The sequence below is a fragment of the Alexandromys fortis genome, unplaced genomic scaffold, assembly GCF_014885135.2.
Source record: "Alexandromys fortis isolate MF-2015 unplaced genomic scaffold, M_Fortis_MF-2015_v1.1 scaffold_19, whole genome shotgun sequence".
Classification (NCBI taxonomy): domain Eukaryota; kingdom Metazoa; phylum Chordata; class Mammalia; order Rodentia; family Cricetidae; genus Alexandromys; species Alexandromys fortis.
Window position 1 is genome coordinate 2,618,779 of NW_026067890.1, and position 12,305 is coordinate 2,631,083.

Sequence of the window (12,305 nt, forward strand, 5' to 3'; positions counted from 1 at the left end):
ATATACATACATATCACTAAAAGTGAAGATTGTCAAATTTAAAAAGCATCAGTTAGGACTCCCATTTTCCGAGATGAACTTAAATAGAGAATCATTGTTTCCATTGTTCCACCGTGGATCATCTCTCACTGAAGACGCTGGTAGCCTTTGCTGTTCAAAGGCCTTGGGTGGGGGACTGGAGAGTATGGAGTTTATTTGTGGAAATTTTATAGTAAGAGGAGGAGTCTATGAAATTTTCTCAGATTGCAGATGAAAAGTATGTTTCTATGTGAAGGCACAGATTTCACAATTAGGTTATATTTCTTATTCCTAAATGGTAAAAGCAAGAATTATCACTAGAAGAGGCTACAATTCAGATAGGAAAAAAAAAAAACCTTATAAAACAGAAAACTCTTCTCAAATCTTGTGAGGAAATTTTAACCATTCAGAAAACTACACAAATAAAACAGTTTAGTAGGAAGTGGATGCAAGGAGAGGAGGAGTCCAAGGTCATCCTAACACAATAAATTTGAGACCAGCTTAGCCTCCAAGATAACAAACAAACAAACAAAGAAAAAACCCCAAGAGAAAATAAAGAATTCAGTAGAATTATATTTCTTGATAGTGGTGCTTTCCTTTAAGAATTATTTGATCTAACTCAGCAATAGCTATAAATATTTTCCTCTAAACCTGAGGCTCTAAGTGTTAGGAGTTGGCCTCCCTCTTCATCGCTGGCACTTCTCTGAGTGGCAGTGATTTGAAACATGAGGTAAGATTCCTGGCTGAGATGGATGAGGTTAAACCGGGAATTACTTCCAAAGACAGAAAGACATCAAGGCACCAACGTCATCCAAACAGCTGGAGTTATTTATTGGTGAGGGAGTTGGAAAGGATGCAGTAGACACGTGTGAGTTTGAGAGGCTGGGGTGGCACAGGATCTGGTGATGGGGGGGGGGGTTGATTCAGGACAGAGTGTGAGGGAGATTAGGAGCCAGATGAAAGAGTTTTCTTTAACACCTAACGGGGCTGAGTCCTTCAGAGACACACACTTGAGTTTCCTCGGAGACTTACGTGGCAGATTCATATACTATCCTCAAATCAAGTGCCCTACTTAAATACCTGTGCAGCACAGGGACCTGGATATGGATCCTACAGAGAGACACCATGCACGGTTTTGAGACTTTAACTGGCTGGTTTAGCATAGCTCCCCTTCTTCCCCTTCGTCCCCCTAACAAGCAGTGATGGGCACTGTAACATGCCGAATACTGTGCTGACCTCGGGGATAAAATGATAGATAATAAATGCAGGGTTGGAACTGATATGACAACAGCATGAAGGTTACATCAGAGAGAAATCACTTGTCAGATAAAGAGGGACGTGTCTGATAGAACCATGACTCCTCCAAGAACTAGAATTTAGATGCGGGAGGTAAGCTAGAATAAATTGAGAAAGAAGTAAATATTAATTAATGTTTTAATTAATAATTTTAATTAATAAAAGACAGCTAAAAATTACAGCTACTGCTTATCAAGTACTTTGTATGTAAATATACTTGTTTAAAGTTAGGTTATGCTGACTTACATACCCTTTAAAAATTACTTATTTATTTACTTCATTAATTTATTGAGTCAGAGCTTCTCTGTGTGGTCCTTGCTGTCCTAGAACTTGTTCTATAGACTTGGATGACCTCAAACTAGGAGATTTGCTTGCCTCTACTTCCTGAGTACCTGAACTAAAGGTATATGCCATTGCTGTCTGCCTATTTTCAATCATGTGTATATGTGTATTTGAGTGTGAGTGCATGAGGGTTCATAAGAGGGCATTGATACCCCAGAGCTGGGCACCAGTATCTGGTCCTCTGAAAGAGCAGCTTGTGCTATTAGCTGCTGACTCTATTCCCATCCTGGATTAATATAATCTTTTTGTTTTGGTTTGGTTTTATTTGGTTTTCAAGACATGATTTTTTTTTTTTTTTTGTATAGCCTTGACTGTCCTAGAACTTCCTCTGTAGACCAGACCAGGCTGGCTTTGAACTCACAGAGAGCTGCCTGTTTCTTCCTGCCAAGTGCTGGGATTAAAGGCATGTACCACCACTGCTTGGCTCAGATTAATATAATCTTAGATAAATATGTTATAGTTTATTGGGAGAGAAAGTTGAGGACGATTCCATGTGATACAACTGTGAAGGAGTTAACTTGCCACAAACATGCATCATCTCGGAAGAGGAAACTTCAGTTGAGGAACTGTTTCCATTGGATTGGCCTGGGGGCATGTCTGAGGTACTTTTTTTTCATTAATGATCATGTGGGAGGCCCCAGACCTCTGGGTCATATAAGAAAGAGGGGGAGTGGGGGTGAGGGGGGGTGGGGAGGTGAGGGGGCAGGAAGAGTGGCAGGAGAGGAGGGAGAGGGAACTGAGACAGTCTATAAAATAAAAAAAAGATTATTAAAAAAAAGAAAGAAAGAAAGCAGGCTGAGCAAGACAGGAGGAACAACACTGGGCAGGACTCCTCTGTGTTTCTGCTTCAGGTCCTGCCTCCAGGCTCCTGTTTGGGTTCTTTCCTTTATGCCACTAAATGGCTTCCTGTGATGTAGAAGTGAGCCCTTTCCTCTGGAAGTTGCTTTGGGGCATGACGTCTATCACAGCAACAGAAAGCGACTAGAACACGTCACAGCAATTACTGAATGTTTATTTAGGACATTGGACAAGGTCTGTTAAGTGTTGCCTCATTATCAGGTCAGGCACAATAAGGTATTGATTGGATTGGTACTGAAAGGCCAGAAAGAAGGCAGTAATTTAAATGGAAACTATTTCATAATCCATTCATTCATTAATTCATGCAACATTGTTGAGGCAGTCTTTGCCAGGCTCTAGGCTGGGTTTGAGAAGTCAGGCATCTCCTGATGTCATGGCTTGGATAAATGTCCCACAGATGCTTATGTGCTCCTGGAATGGTTGGGAGATGATAAAATCATTAAAATTACCAGCCTCTTCCTTGGGAGCCATTGGCAGATGGTGGATACTAGTTAAGGAGGACTCATTGTGTTCAGTGATGGTGCCATTAGTGAGTTAGTCATGCTTGAGAGATGGTTCCACACCCATGCATAAGTGGTGGCCCTGGCTAAACTCAGTGGGTCACAAAACAAAGTCAAAACCAAAAAAGACATGATAGTGGGAAGAGGATAAGAAAGTGGGAAGGAGGATAAGAAAGAGTTGGGATACTGAGTGTGACCAGAACATATTGCATACATGCATGGCATTGTCAAAGAATTATTTGGAAGAATGGATGAAGAAAGTATGGAATATATACATATTAGAGTACTACTCAGCAGTAAAAAACAAGGACTTCTTGAAGTTTGCAGGCAAATGGATGGAAATAGAAAACACCATCCTGAGTGAGGTAAGCCAGACCCAAAAAGAGGAACATGGGATGTTCTCACTCATATTTGGTTTCTAGCCATAAATAAAGGACATTGAACCTATAATTCGGGTTCTTAGAGAAGCTAAATAAGAAGGAGAACCCAAAGAAAATCATATAGGCATCCTCCTGAATATTAAACTTCATCAGGCGATGAAAGGAGACAGAGACAGAGACCCACAATGGAGCACCAGACTGAAATCTCAAGGTCCAAATCAGGAGCAGAAGGAGAGAGAGCACAAGCAAGGAACTCAGGACCGCGAGGGGTGCACCCATACAATGAGACAATGGGGATGTTCTATCAGGAACTCACCAAGGCCAGCTGGCCTGGGTCTGAAAAAGCCTGGGTCAAAACTGGTCTCGCTGAACATAGCGGGACAAGGAGGACTACTGAGACCTCAAGAACAATGGCAACGGGTTTTTGATTCTACTGGACCTATTGGTTTCGTGAGAGCCTAGGCAGTTTCGTGGATGCTCACCTTACTAGACCTGGATGGAGGTGGGTGGTCCTTGGACTTCCCACCGGGCAGAGAACCCTGATTGCTTTTTGGGCTGACGAGGGAGGGGGACTTGATTGGGGGAGGGGAGGGAAAGGGGAGGCGGCGGTGGGGAAGAGACAGAAATCTTTAATAAATAAATAAATTAATTAAAAAAATCAAGAAACCATGAAAAAAAAAGAGGCAAAGCATAGCAAAAAGTAGTTGGGTCACTGAGTCATGTTTTGAGGGTGATATTGGGAACCTGCTATTTTTGTGTCTTCTGACACACACAAGGCACAGACATCTTCTGGCATAAACTCTCACCATGATGTAGCGTTATCTACAGCAAAAAGACCAAGGTTAAAGGGGATAGGTATATACCATTTTAAAAGGACACACTCACTCTTGATAGTGTAGAAAGGATGACAAATGGACATTGTAAATAGTTAAGGACGCACATACTGTTTGCTAATGGTTGGTTTGTTCTGAGTTAATCCCCAGCCTAGGCGACACTGTCAGGGTTGGCATGCAGAAATTTGGGCTTAAGCATACCTAGCCACAGCAACGGATGACAGTGAGGAGAAAGTGTGGTAGGTGTAAGGGGAGGGGCAGCTGACACCATGAGTCTCAGAGAAAAGGCTGACCACTTTGTCCTGCAAGATGTGGATCTCCCCCAAGAACCAAGAGGCCATACCCAGGTCAAGACCGGTGGACAGCAATAGCTGGGGCTGCTGGGAAATGGAGAACTTCCTACCCTTGTGGGCCTGACCTGGAGTCAAATTCAGTCATCACCCTAGGCCCACATCTCTCTTGGGAGATGTCACAAGTGGTTTTTAAAATCTTGGTCCTTTTCTTCTTCAGAACTTCAACTGTGCGAATGATAATGATAAGCTTTTGTTTATGTTTTCTTTTCATACATATATACACATATGTATATATACACACACACACAGATATATTGCCATTTAGTACCTGTGTGCTTTTTTCTTTTTATTGTTTTCTGATACCATGATTAATGTTGTTTTATCTTCCAGTTCATGAATTCTTCTGCCTGCTCCATTCTACTGCTGAGCATATATATCAGATGTTCAAATTTGGATTATTGTATTTTTTTTATGACAACTTCTTTTGCTTCCTTGTGTATTCCTGCTTCTTCATTGGCTTTGTGTGTTTTATGCAAGTGCACCTGTGTGCTGGGAGCAGTGAGACCCCAGATCCTGAATTTCTTGTAATCCCCTGATCTGAGTGCCTACAGCTGCTCTGAGCACGAGACCTGCACGAGTTCCTGATGGCAGGAGAGTGGTTTCTGGTGGGTTTGGCCAGGGCGTGGCTATCTCTATATAATTTGCCTCTGAACACAATAAAGGGGGCATTCTTGGGGAATTCAAGGATGACCCGTGTTGCTGTCTCTCTGTTTGTGTGTGTTTGTGTATTTTAACCTCCAGCCCCCTTGCCCGAAGCTTGGGAACTGGGTGCCAGCGCACCGAGTGCAGACATGGGGGCGCGGTGTGCGGCAATTGGAGGTCTCCACAGAGACATCGGCATTTGGAGGTCTCCACCGAGATATCGGGAACGCAGCACCTGTGGTTGTTCATGAATGTACTTGGAGTAAACAATCCTGACATGAGGTAAGGAAAAAAACGAAAATTACAATAGTTTTGATCAATCACTATAGAATATTTAAAGAGCACCCCCAAATAAATAAATAAACTTGAGAGCCTACTTGCAGTAGAAAATGAAAATTTTTAATTTTCAAATATCTACAGAGGTTTGTCAATTTTGTAGTTTAACAAATGTCCTTTTTCCTACCCCCAATTTCTATTTTAAGAGAGAGAGACACAATCTAGGCTCACACAGCTAGTGAGTGGTAAAACTTCAAGAAAATCTGGGAATTTATGGCTTCAAAATCTGTGCTTCTGTTAGGAGGTCGCGGAACATGGTGGGCAGATATTAGCCTGATGATGCTGTTGGAAGAGGTCACAGAAAAATTAAGGAGGAGACAGAAATCTCTCATCAAAAGAAGAGAGATCAGACATCTGCCAACTTAAGTAGCAACGTGTTAATATTTTCTTCTTAGATTTCTTATTATTGTGTTGATAATAAGATTCATGTTACAGGCGTCTGTTAAGGACAAATGGATATGAATCTACAAAGTATTTAGACTAGTGCAAATACCTAGGCATGGCTAGGTTTCTTATCATTTAATGTCTTCTAACAATATTAACTGCAACTTCTCAACTGTAACTTTCTATTCAGCAGAAAGAACCAAAATAAGATCATGGTAAATAAGCATCTCATGAGAGGAGAGGTTTTTCCAAAGAGATACTGGAAAGATATAACTGCATTTGTTTGTATATGCAAAAATTTCTGAATGAATAACAAGGAAGCTTATTTATAAATTTATTATATTTTTATTGATTTATTTTTTGTGTGTGTGCACACTCATGTACATGTGCACATATGATACAGCGTGTGTGTGTGTGAAATCATTGTAGGAGTTGGTTCTTCTACCAGGTAGGTCCCAGGGTCCAAACCATGATCTATTGGCTAGGCAGCAAGCTAACTTATCCATAGGGATATCTTGCCTGCTCTCCATAGGAAGGGTGTAGCGGTGCTGGTAGTGTGCTTACACATCTCCACAGATCAGACCATGGGTGGAGTTTTGCTAGTACTATTGTACACTTGGATCTATGAATGTGCTACTGAACCAAATATTTGTAAGAGAAAAGAAAAGTGGAATAAGCAGCCAGAAGTGTTTTTCAGTCTCCCTTGGGGGTCATTTTACTCACGGGTGAGAGAGATCTGCTCACCTTTAATGTCTCTGTGAAGTGATTGTCAAAGCATGGTGGTGGTGGGGGCATCTCTATTTTACCAGCTTTCATTCAGGGACTACATGCTAAGTTCCAATCAGAACGATTGTGTTTAGTTAGTCAAATGCGAGGAAAGTTGTGCTTAGCTGTATGCTTTGTCTTCTTTCTGCCCACTGGAATACTTTGTATTAATTTGAGCTTTGGTTTGATCCCAAATCTCTGGGATAACATTGAAAAGATCGCACTGGCAGTATGAAAATGCCAGTTGTGGTCTTTTGATTGATGAGTTTGGAGTAACCTATTGACTCACATTGACATCGTCCAAAGGCCAAGGGTACTGGTCAGCTCTCCTTTGTCAAAGAGATGGATTGCCCAATACTATCTAAAAGCTCCAGGCTTATGTGGAAAGTCTGAACAACAGGCTTGCTTACCTTTTTTTTTTTTAGCTTGACTTCTGTCCCAATTTGCAATCCTGTTTTAGATTTCAGTTTTAGTTCATTGACCTCTTGCCTACTGCTGTTCCCATGAACTATGCTCTTATCGTTAAATTTGATATTTACTTTCCGAAGTTCAGAATGCTCTCTCCTTTCCTTTGGGTTTCTGACAGCTTTTGAGAATTAGTTCATTTCCCCAAAGAGAAGGTGTTCTAATTTCATTGTTATCATGGAGTTTCCTACATAGTTAATTCAGCATTAAATGTTATTGCCTTCACAACAGTGGCAATACCACATGAAAGAGAAGGGTCCTGTGTGACTGTCACAAAGTCAAACTTGTGAACTTTAAAATAAAGAGGAATTATAAAGATATATTTATATTATTTGTATTTTAATTGGGAAAAGTTTATCAAGTTTGATAAAACATAGGTATTAAAAAGCATTGTTTATCTGGAGACTACAGAGTTGGCTTCATGGTTAGAGCACTGGCTGCTCTTTCACAGGATCAGGGTTCAATTCCCAGAACCTACTTGTTGGTTCACAGCCACCTGTAACTCCAGTTCTAGGGGATCTGACACCCTCTTCTGGTCTCTCTCCCAAATTGATCACTCGGTACCACATCACTTGGAAAAGACTCCTGTGCCCAGCATCCTCTCGGTCACATTTATATTGATAGGAAACCCTACCTGGGGAGTATCCCAAATATTTATCATGTCTTGTTCCCTGAAATTTAAGCAATATTTAAAAGCACAGAGAAGCAATTGCAGAATACTTTTCACTTCAGAATGTTGGTAGACTAGTAAATATAATGTTTAAAAGCATTAAAGCAAAAACATATGACATGGGAATGCAAAAGAGCATAATCATAGGATAAAACCATTTTTATCTCCAAAAAATTTCTATTGAGCTATATCCCAGTCCTTTTCTTTTACATTTTATTTTTCAGGCAGGGTCTAAGTTGCCTAGAATGACCTTGAACTTGTAATTCATGGCAATAAAACATATTCACAGCATGCAGAGGGGAATCCCACATCACTCCCTTTTCTAAATAAAAGGAAGGTTTTTAACATTAAAATAGAAATATTACATATAACAAAACAGTTATTAAGCAAGAATTATAGTTACAATATTTAGACCATTTACATTTGGCAAGTTAAAGAAAATATCATATATCCTATCTTTGTGGTCTAAAGTTTTATTTCTAATCTTTCTTTTATGATTATAACTATCTTTCTTCAACTCCATCAAAGACTCCAGAAGTAATAATATTACCTAAGTAAACAGGAAGCATATTGTAAGCAACTTTCAAAACTCTAGAATTGACAGAGACATCTCACTGCCTGGACAGTCACCCAAAGTTCTTCTGCAACTTTGGGGTATCCAATTTTAACCTACACACCAATAGTATCTGGGAGACTTTTCCATGAAGCAGGAAATTTGAAGATCTCTTATGCTTTGTACTGGCAATACCACTTTTGGTATCCAAAGGGTGCTCAATCGTACCACAAAGACATGTGCTCAACTATGTTCATAACAGTCATAGCCAGAATCTGGAAACAACCTAAATGATCCTCTTTTACACAGATAATAAACGGGTTGAGAAAGAAATCAGAGAAACATCACCCTTCACAATAGTGACAAATGCTCCTCCATTGCTGGTGGGAGTGCAAACTTGTACAGTGGCTTTGGAAATCAGCATGGAGATTTCTACATCATACCACAATCATACCACAAAGATGTGATGTGGTATTTCTGGGTCTTGAAGTAGGTTGTTGCCTAATTTTCTGAGAAATCGTCATACTGGTATCCAAAGGGGATGAACCAGTTTGCACTCCACTAGCAATGAAGGAGTTTTCCTTTTAGCCCATATCCTCTCTAGCATAAGCTGTCATCAGTGTTTTTGATCTTGGCCATTCTGACAGATGTAAGATGGAATCTCAGAATTGTTTTGATTTGCATTTCTCTGATGACTAAGGATGTTGAGCATTTTCTTAAGTATCTTTCAGCCTTTTGAAATTTGTCTTTTGAGAGTTCTCTGTTTAGGTTTGTACCCCATTTTTTTTATTGGATTATTTGTTATTTTGATGTCAAGTTTCTTGAGTTCTTTGTATATTTTGAAGATCAGTCCTCTGATGTGGGGTTAGTGAAGTTCTTTTTCCATTCTGTAGGCTGCCATTTTGTCTTGTTGACTGTATCCTTTGCTTTACAGAAGCTTCTTAGTTTCAGGGGGTCCCATTTATTGTTTCTCTCAGTGTCTGTGCTACTGGGGTTCTATTTAGGAAGTGGTCTCCTGTGCCAATGCGTTCAAGTGTACTTCCCACTTTCTCTTCTATAAAGCTAAGTGTGGTTTGTTAAGGTCTTTGATCCATTTGGACTTGAGTTTTGTGTATGGTGATAGATATGGATCTATTTTCATTCTTCTGCATGCTGATATCCAGTTATGCCAGCACTATTTGTTGAATATGCTTTCTTTTTTTTACATTTTATATTTTTAGCTTCTTTGTCAAAAACCAGGTGTTTGTAGGTGTGTGGATTATATCCAGGTCTTCTATTTGATCCAATGGTCCTCTTTTCTGTTTTTATGCCAATACCAGGCTGTTTACATTACTGTAGTTCTATAATAGTGTTTGAAGTCCAGGATTGTATTGCATCTAGAAGTTCTTTGATTGTACAGATTGTTTTGGCTATCCTGCATTCTTTTTTTTTTCATATGAGTTGGTATTGTTCTTTCAAGGTCTGTATATTTTTGAACCAGTTTTCCTATGTAACCCTGGCAGTTTTGGAATTCACTATCTAGACCAGGCTGGCCTTGAACTCACAGGAACTACTTGTCTCTGCCTCCTGTGTGCTGGGATTAAAGATTTGCACCAGAACACCTGGCTTCTTGGGAACCTTATTTAGCATCTTAATAAAGATTTAAAGTCTGCACATGAGACCCCTTTCATCTAGGTTCCATGCAGCTCTAAATTCTTTCTCAGTTTTCTTACCTGGATGTTTTTTTTTATTGTGCTAAACAAAGTATATGAAAAACTAAAATTATTTTGGGGCATAGACTATGGTCATCATAAACCTTACTAGTTGTGTACTTTTAGGAAGAGGCAGAGAAAACCAGTGTTCCCAGATTATCCCATTATAATTAGAGAAATTTCTTAACATGGCAAGAAGGTGCATTTTATCCTGGCAAAGGTTGAACCATTTCCTGTTTTCTCTTATTCCCACATCTCAACTCTGGGGTTCTATCATGTGTGTACCTTTTGCTTGTTTATTTTAAACAGAGCAAGTTTGTCCCTCTAGCCTGCAAGGCTTTCAGAACTCTGCTCAGTATTCCAACCTCTTTTCAACAAGAGACAAAACTCTCCAGACAAGTGAGCTGAACACCAGGGCTCATTTTCTTCCCATGATTAGTTAGTACTCAGAGACAATGTTCTGAGTGAAGCATAAATTTGTCCGCCTAAGCCTCACTCACACTGTTTCTTTTCCAGATCCTCAAGAGCATGTTTTGAAGAAATACATTGATTCAATGTAAACATCTACTCTGGGCTGGAGGAGAGATTTCTCAGTGGTTAAGGTTAAGAACATATGCAGCTTGTTGCTCCAGAGGATCCTAGTCTGATTCCCATCATCCATATAGGGAAGAGGCCCACCACTGTCATGAACTCCAGCTCCAAGGGCTTCAGCACTGTCTTCTGGCCTCTGAAGGCCCCTGAACATACATGTGACTGTACTCCACCCTACCACACAACTGAAAATTAACATTAAATGTTCAAAAAACCCACCATGGTCTGGACCATTTTTTTGAACACACTGCTCTGATAGATGTCTGTGAGCTATAGACACTTTACTGAGCCATGCTCTCCATCTCTTGGCATCTGTCAGGGTAGAAAGCTGAAGGCAGAGTCTGTCTAAGGATTTATAATTTCAAAGTATTTGTGAAAGGAAGCTTATTTAATTTAATTTAATTAATATGCACACTTCAATAATAGTTTAATAGCAACTTATAGTGTCTTAAATAAACTGATGTACTTAAAAGAGTGAACAGACACTTTGGTGAACCTCTGAGTTTCTGCTATAGTGAAGAAAGACCAAGTGTTAAAGAGGGTAGAAAGTTTTAGAGGCTCCAGGTTCAGTTCTTGGTTGGTTGCTTATCCATATATCCTTGGGAGAATCGTTTGATCTTGGGAGAATAGTTTCTTCATTTGTAGAATAGAAAGGAAATATTGTTTAGAACTTCAAAAATTGAAAATACAGTTGTCCTTCAGTGTCTGCAGATGTTCAAGTCTTTGATGTAACAAAGTTTATAGAGAGCCTCCTATATGATTTAAGTCATTCCTAGATTACTCATGGTGCCTGACACAAGGCAAGTATGACATGAAATGTTTTCTGCATGTATTGTTTAGGAAATGATAACTAAGGTAAGCTTGTGTGATTTTAGCACTTTTCTAAATATTTTTGACCTGTGGTTGGTTGGATTCATGGATGGGGTAAACTGAGGCAGTGGCTACTATGGCTTTGCGGAGAACCACCCAGTACTAAAATGTTCCTCTTGGGACAGAATATTATGAGGTTGAGATGTTTCAATTTGGGGGTAGTTACTGTACCACATGATATGAGTTTGGTAGCATACTTTTCAGGAGGCACATCTGGGGTCAGCCATTGGCAGAGCCAACCAAACATGTAACACACAGTTGTGTTTGACTGTTGGACCTTGACCATTCTGATATTGTGAGGAGTTAGCCTGTAATAGGCAGTCAGGGGCTAGGGCTGAGGGAAAGGTTACATTCTCATATAGAAGCTGGAATGGAAAGAGAGCTAAACCCCCACCTGGACTGGGGTTCAACCTCAAGATCTATCCAGACTGAGATGCAGTAGTGGGAGAAAGAGAACATCAAAGAGGGAAAGGGTCCAGGAGCCCTAATAAAAGACCAACTTAGAGGCCACTCTGTCCCAGAGGATGCTTCCTACTTTCAATAATTGCTTACTTCCATTCTCTCACAGTCTTTCTTTGTTCCTCGGTGTCCATTTCTTTGTTCACTGTTCAAAATGTCCTGAACTCCTAGACTGCTCTTGGCTCAAGACTTCAGTCCTTAGACAGTCAACCCTATGTGTAAGACTTGCTGTTGAAATACCACTATTTACTTTGTTAACTGCTAAATGGCATCCGGACATTACAAAGGAAAAATGTGGG

At 40.1% G+C, this 12,305-nt stretch overlaps 1 long non-coding RNA gene across 2 annotated transcripts in view; it reads left to right on the forward strand.

The window, feature by feature from the left end:
- The window catches only part of LOC126499300 (uncharacterized), a 29,271-nt gene extending 18,387 nt beyond the window's left edge, over positions 1-10,884 (forward strand). For both annotated transcript variants that reach the window (XR_007591057.1, XR_007591075.1), the window contains 2 exons: positions 5,322-5,504; positions 10,603-10,884. This is a non-coding gene — a long non-coding RNA (uncharacterized lncRNA). The remainder of the gene's footprint in view (positions 1-5,321; positions 5,505-10,602) is intronic.
- The last annotated feature ends 1,421 nt before the right edge of the window (positions 10,885-12,305 follow it).